Source organism: Leptodactylus fuscus, chromosome 6, assembly GCF_031893055.1.
Source record: "Leptodactylus fuscus isolate aLepFus1 chromosome 6, aLepFus1.hap2, whole genome shotgun sequence".
NCBI lineage: Eukaryota > Metazoa > Chordata > Amphibia > Anura > Leptodactylidae > Leptodactylus > Leptodactylus fuscus.
The window spans coordinates 181,091,530-181,099,117 of record NC_134270.1 but is presented as its reverse complement, the minus strand read 5'-3'; the positions used below and the strand labels follow the sequence as shown (position 1 = coordinate 181,099,117).

At 43.0% G+C, this 7,588-nt stretch overlaps 1 pseudogene; it reads left to right on the top strand.

Annotated features, from left to right (window-relative positions):
* The first annotated feature begins 258 nt into the window (after positions 1-258).
* LOC142210923 (U2 spliceosomal RNA) lies at positions 259-334 on the top strand (annotated as a pseudogene).
* The last annotated feature ends 7,254 nt before the right edge of the window (positions 335-7,588 follow it).

Here is a 7,588-nt window from a genome sequence, read left to right as displayed (position 1 = left end):
GACCATCCTTTGCATATGCTTCATCCCTGCATATTCACAATAAATATGTGTACGGACATTCCCTAGTAACAGCTCAGTTACTGAGGGGAATGTTACAGCCTGTTTTATAATAAAAAGGTTAACAAAGTATATTACGAAAAATTCTCACCAAACACCTCCACTGTAAGTTAGAACAGCGGTGGCCTGAAGAGCTGACACTTGAGCCAACAGACAGCACACGGGCGATATCCACTTTCTCCCCTGTCATCTGCAACCGGGATCACTTCTCGGCCTTTTGGCTAAGATCAAGTGTAGCATCTGTTCATATCAGAAGCAGAAAGTAAGTGAAACCACTGGAGGCGGGAGTAGACCGAAATCTGTGGAGGTAGGAATGTGAGAACCACTTTGGGCATGTTGCCGGGGGACGCAGTTAGTAATCAGTTCCGCCAGTGGTTTTGGCTCCGGCCACTGCAGGGGACCGACAGAACGCTGCTGACGCTGGCAACACGACCACTTGGCACCTCAGTGCCATGGATCTTGGCTGGAGGGTCGGGGAGCGCTCAAAGGCCTCTTGTGTTGTGCCTCGGGGGCTGAGTGGACCCCGAGGTGCCTAAGATCATTGGGTGTGGGAAACCCACTGAACTAGGCACATTGCGTGGCACATGTACACACCTTTTTGAGCACCCACTCCCTATGCCTGGTTTACCAGTGCGGGGAAATTTTTTATAGATCCGGCGGTAATCCGGGCATTGATTGGCACTTCACCAATTGTTTATATGTTTTTTTTCACCATCTTTTGTCCACTCTTGTCCACTGTTTTGTGTTCAACGAAGGGATGCTGTACCCTTTGGAACGCCCCCGATGGTCGTCTGGAGGTGAAGTCTGTAATGGGCTTCCCTCCTGTCTCTTGTTGATCCTCCCTGGGTAGACTGGGGAGGACGCAGGTCTTTTGGTCTGAGTCTGGGAGTAACCTTGGTGGTGGCAGCCCTAGGTGAAACCGGACAAAGGTCAGCTCGTAGTACCCTGGGTGGTGGCAGCCCCAAGGGGAAAAGGGCAGTTGAGGGCTTTCGGCTTCGGCTGTTAGCCCACTGATACTCGACTCCGCTTGGCTCCTTTTGGACCTTGTGGGGAAGAGTTAGTCGGGAACCCCCCCTCTCTCCTTTTGGGGAGGGGAAGGGTACGTTTTTGACTGATAGCATCCTGGGCACGTTTTTTTTTTTTAGTGGCATCCCACTTTTTTCGTGCACTTGGAAAAAAAAAAAAGTTATATAAAGCGCAGTCTTAGACTAGACCGTCTGATGCTGTTTGAGAAATCTCACATCTCTTAGACTGTCTGGTCTAACTTAGCACAGTTTATTAGTTGTAGTGTTGGACGAGTCGGTTCAGAATAAACTGGATAGGACCTGAATATTCCAAATCGTTCAGTATTTAATTTGGGATTCATCTTGGAGGATCTAAAATGTTCTCCGCAACTTGATTTGTGGTAAATTATTCTACTTTGTGGTCTTTATAATGTGGCTCAAAGGAAGCTTAAGAATAAAAAGAATTCATATTCACTTCTTTAGCGCCTCCTTGTGGTGTCTGGAGATCTGTGTCTTCCTCCTCTGGACGCCGGATGCTCTTCTGTGACGTCATGAGCCTGGGGATGCTGCTGAGGCTTGTGACTGAGCCCCATCAGCGACGTGGACGTGCAAGCCGGGATGACATTTTACCATAAATATAATTTGAAAATGGAGAAAAAAAATCACAAAAATTTACCCGATGAACTAATATATCGCTCAAATGATGAAAAACAGACATCGGCGTATTCTGGGCAGGTCACCGTGAGTCCTGTACAAGTAGTGCCGTTGTAATTAGTGCATTGGATGCAATTCAGACAATGACCTGCAGGGGGAAGAAAATGATACATTTTGTTACAAACATGATGTCACATGACCTAAGGGGTTTAATGACTTTAACAGACTGCCTAACTAATCCTGTGACAACCGGGCGCAGGTAGAAGGAGGGAACCATTACTTGTATCTAGTTCCAGCACCGTCCTACCAATGAGAATTACTACTGAAACCAAGTGGGAATCTCCTGTAACTAGGACTTGCTACAAAAATAAATGTATCAAAAGAAGATACCACTGCCCTTCATACCCCCCCCCCACACACACACACACACCAATTGTCTCTATAGTGATGATCAAACCTATTTACAGTGGGGCAAAAAAGTATTTAGTCAGTCACCAATAGTGCAAGTTCCACCACTTAAAAAGATGAGAGGCGTCTGTAATTTACATCATAGGTAGACCTCAACTATGAGAGACAAAATGAGAAAACAAATCCAGAAAATCACATTGTCTGATTTTGTAAGAATTTATTTGCAAATTATGGTGGAAAATAAGTATTTGGTCACCTACAAACAATCAAGATTTCTGTCTCTCACAGACCTGTAACTTCTTCTTTAAGAGTCTCCTCTTTCCTCCACTCATTACCTGTAGTAATGGCGCCTGTTTAAACTTGTTATCAGTATAAAAAGACACCTGTGCACACCCTCAAACAGTCAGACTCCAAACTCCAATATGGTGAAGACCAAAGAGCTGTCAAATGACACCAGAAACAAAATTGTAGCCCTGCACCAGGCTGGGAAGACTGAATCTGCAATAGGCAACCAGCTTGGATTGAAGAAATCAACTGTGGGAGCAATAATTAGAAAATGGAAGACATACAAGACCACTGATAATCTCCCTCGATCTGGGGCTCCACGCAAAATCTCACCCCTTGGAGTCAAAATGATCACAAGAACGGTGAGCAAAAATCCCAGAACCACGCCGGGGGACCTAGTGAATGAACTGCAGAGAGCTGGGACCAATGTAACAAAGCCTACCATCAGTAACACACTACGCCGCCAGGGACTCAGATCCTGCAGTGCCAGACGTGTCCCACTGCTTAAGCCAGTACATGGCCGGGCCCCTCTGAAGTTTACTAGAGAGCATTTGGATGATCCAGAAGAGTATTGGGAGAACGCCCTATGGTCTGATGAAACCAAACTGGAACTGTTTGGTAGAAACACAACTTTTCGTGTTTGGAGGAAAAAGAATACTGAGTTTCATCCATCAAACACCATACCTACTGTAAAGCATGGGGGTGGAAACATCATGCTTTGGGGCTGTTTCTCTGCAAAGGGGCCAGGACGACTGATCCGGGTACATGAAAGAATGAATGGGGCCATGTATCGTGAGATTTTGAGTGCAAACCTCCTTCCATCAGCAAGGGCATTGAAGATGAAACGTGGCTGGGTCTTTCAACATGACAATGATCCAAAGCACACCGCCAGGGCAATGAAGGAGTGGCTTTGTAAGAAGCATTTCAAGGTCCTGGAGTGGCCTAGCCAGTCTCCAGATCTCAACCCTATAGAAAACCTTTGGAGGGAGTTGAAAGTCCGTGTTGCCAAGCGACAGCCCCAAAACGTCACTGCTCTAGAGGAGATCTGCATGGAGGAATGGGCCGACATACCAACAACAGTGTGTGCCAACCTTGTGAAGACTTACAGAAAACGTTTGACCTCTGTCATTGCCAACAAAGGAGAGAGAACAAAGTATTGAGATGAAATTTTGTTACTGACCAAATACTTATTTTCCACCATAATTTGAAAATAAATTCTTACAAAATCAGACAATGTGATTTTCTGGATTTGTTTTCTCATTTTGTCTCTCATAGTTGAGGTCTACCTATGATGTAAATTACAGACGCCGCTCATCTTTTTAAGTGGTGGAACTTGCACTATTGGTGACTGACTAAATACTTTTTTGCCCCACTGTACATCTAATATGATCCCATTGAAGTGAATGACGAGACAAGTCCGTCCATCTCTCCACTCACAATGGCCACAAGGTTCAAAGTTCATGAAGAACACAAATCTATAGTCTATGCTAAAGTCACTGTACACAAATATATACAAACTATAAGGGGAACTTACCAGGGTGAACCAGGGCCAGTAATAGACAAGTAAGTCCAGTGAGGTCCTTCATATTAGCAGCTGGTGTGTAAGAATGTCTGACCAAACAGGAACGTGCCGCAGTTATATTGTGGGGAGAGGTCGCAGTAGCCGAGCCCAAAAAATGGAGGAGGGGTCATCAGGATTAATGGTGCAAATAGTGACCGTGCTGACGTGTGACAAAATATGTTCTCTGCAGAGTTATGTAGAAGTTGTGATGTTGGTTTGGAACAGGTTTAGGCAGAATTTTAGCAAAACTCTATTCTTCTATCCTCCCTTTAAGGTGTTTGTTACATATTGTTACATAGATACAGCACTAGATACAACTCCATTCCATATATACAGCACAGAAACCAAGTTCAGCAGATAAATAAAGTTCCAGCACCAAATTTATTGTGATACCAATTAAAAACATTATTGGGGCGCCGAGTAATACAAGCAGAAAACAGCAATACACTGATATAGAAATCTCTAATCAACTTGTCTCACCATAGAACATAGAAGACATATCCCGATAATATAAGAACAATGTCTCTCTTAGTCAGAGATGACTCCAGAATTAGATAGGCTATTATCATCTCACATGACCTCCCGGACATATGGAAATTAAAAAAATTAAAAGTGACTCACTTTAGGAATTTCAATTTACCAACATTTTACCCCAATATATCTTTTTTTTTTCTATGCCAAGATTTTATGGAATTAATAAAAATGTATCTAATTCACGATTCGTAAAATCTGGTTACATCATTTCAATTAAATTTAAATTGATTAATTCCAATTGAATTAAAATCAGTATTCTAAGATATCCCATTATTTTTTAACCATGTATTCTATCTAGGAGATTATTTTACCAGGACAGGTTCTGAGCTTCCAGAGAGAAATATCTTCTCCAACAAGACAATGATATTCCTCTCTTACCCACAGGACATTGCAAATATATTTTTCCAAATCTTGCCTGTCCTTTTTTCCATATAATCTCTCTTGTCATTAAATAAAAAAATTTCTTCGGACTCTTCTAAAATCTGTAAAATCTTGAGGAAGCCATACCATTATACCGGAGCTAATCTCGGCCACTATTGAGAGAACAATCTCAGTGCAAATTTTTATTTTTATTGCAAAGAAATTATTCACTAAAGGCACCGGTTTTATCTCTACTTTTATCTCTGCAAAGACCCCCGAGTATAATAATAGTCGCGGTGTCACTTACCTATCCCGGCCCAGCCAGGAGATATGTTCCGGATTCAACTCATTTGTGTCACATACATGCACTGGGGACAGGTTTTTCATAAGTTTTTGCATAATATAACTCCAGCCGGTAACAGCCTATTAAGAAAAAAGAAAAAAACGTGGCGGTAGCGGCTGTCACCGGGCCCCCTAATGTCCCGGGCCCTGTGGCAGCTGCCTCCGCTGCTTCCGCGGTAGTTACGCCACTGTCTCTAATCATCTTAGTGGTGACAATCTTTTGTCTTAATTAATTGCCAATAAATATGATCATGAATGCAAAATCTTGTCAAAAACCTGCCCCAGTGCATGTATGTGACACAGATGAGTTGAATCCGGAACATACCTCCCGCTGACCGGGACTGCGGGACACTGCCCACAATCCGGGACTGTCCTGCAGAATCCGGGACGGTTGGAAGGTATGACTGTGTGACAGACAGACAAACGATAATATGATTTGCTCATCCCTTTAATAGATGGTGCACCACTGATACTGGCAAACTTGGAATGGGAATGGTGAGGAAGAGAGAAAATTCCTACATGACAAGTTCAGAGTTAAATATACTGTACATAGAGTTTTCCAAAGTCCCTGTTTATTGCACAAAATTTTTATTTCCATCAATTAGTTTTAGGGAAATAATTCCTAGTCCAGCACTTCTCCCCCGCACAGAACTGTAAGAGGATCTGAAATCTCACAAGACCAAAAGCAAAAGAGAGAACCAAGCAGAAATATCTAACCAAATACTGAGCAGAAGCTAAATGGGAACAGGTTGTTAAAAAAATAAAAAAAGAGAGAGAGAAAACAGCGCCTCTCTTATCCATGGGCAGCTTCTGGTATTGCAGTTCATCCTCAACTGAGATGCAATACCAAGACATCCCAGAGACAAGAGTGGCGCTGTTTAAAAAAAAAAAAGAAAAGTGAGATTCTATTATACTTCAATCATAAACAGTGCAATTCTATCAGATACTTAGACAGAAAATAACCCCCGAGAGATACAAGAGACCCCGAGAACACAGAGCAGTGTCAGCACTGTTGAGGGGAGGAAATGTCCACGCGGGGGTTGTAGCGCTTGTCATGGAGGTTCTTGTTTTTGCAATTGTAGTAGATGAAGCTTCTATAGTCCGACATGTTATTGCAAAGGGTAATTGTCCGGAACAGAACTTGTCATTAGCGCAGCCCAGTACGGTATAATCTCCTGTGAAAGGATACAAATATATTAGTAATACACATTATTAGGGGACCTGCTGTATGGGATAGAGGTTTCAGAATTTTCTTTCTGGGGGTCTGTAGGACCAGGCACATTCGGGTCTCCCCTAATACTTCTCTAAGGATGTGTGCAGTGCCCATAAGTGACATCTTCTGCACCGATCAGACATGGTGATGACCTGAAAGCTGAAGATCAACCTAAAGCTCTTTGTAAAACTCGAGTTTCTGCTTCTTTCAGGACGATGATCCGGTCACCTGGAATAGTAACATCTATAACAAGCAGTATTCTTCTTTCTCACCATTTGTCAGACACTTGGCCACTTGTTCCTTGTAGATGGACCAGTGCAGATCGCTGACTGCCTGGAGGAGGACCAGGAGAGGTGAGGTCAATGATGTCTGACGAGACCCCAGAGAAGTATGTGCAGACCAATCTACATCGGGTTTGAAATTTGCAACAAAAAGTTTTACAAGTGCCTCATTAACAAATTTTTGAAAGGTGTCACAGCAAGGGTGAGCTCTGATACAGGCTGGTGTAGATTTCTGGGTAGGCTCATGGTTCTCAGGAGGATGTGACTGATTGTTCCCTAGGCAAGCTATAGAGATATTTCGTGATTTGGTTATGGTAGGGGGCGAGATCTGACTTTTTGCCTCAGGCAGCAGCGTGATTAAGTGCAAATAATACAGAATATAATCCTATAATAGAGGACACCGAGAACATTTCTAATCCTCTGATTTACAGGGTTCTTGTCATTACCTTGGGTCATATTGAAGCATTTGGTCTCATCTCCTTTACACTTCAAAAAGCTTGCAGAAATATTTCCATAAGAAACTAATACAGGACACTGGAATCCATTCTCCCCAACTGTAATTAAAGAGATAAAATAGAGGGTTATAAGACATAAAGCAGAAATCTCCCCTGACTGCTTATACCTACAATACACTTGGCCTATAGAAGGCCTGAAGGGCTGATTGTAGCCAAATAACCCGCACCATGTATTATAGAGAACCTCTCACCACCTCCACCAACTCCAACTCTTTACATTTCTTAGTAGACATTGCACCACCGATACTGGCAGAGGTAGAATGGGAACAATAGGGGGAAGAAAAGAAATTCCAAATGGGTTGGAATCAGTGAATACGCTTCTATGAATGGTGGAGGAGGTAGGGAATGGTCCTCTTAAAGGGATTCTATGATTC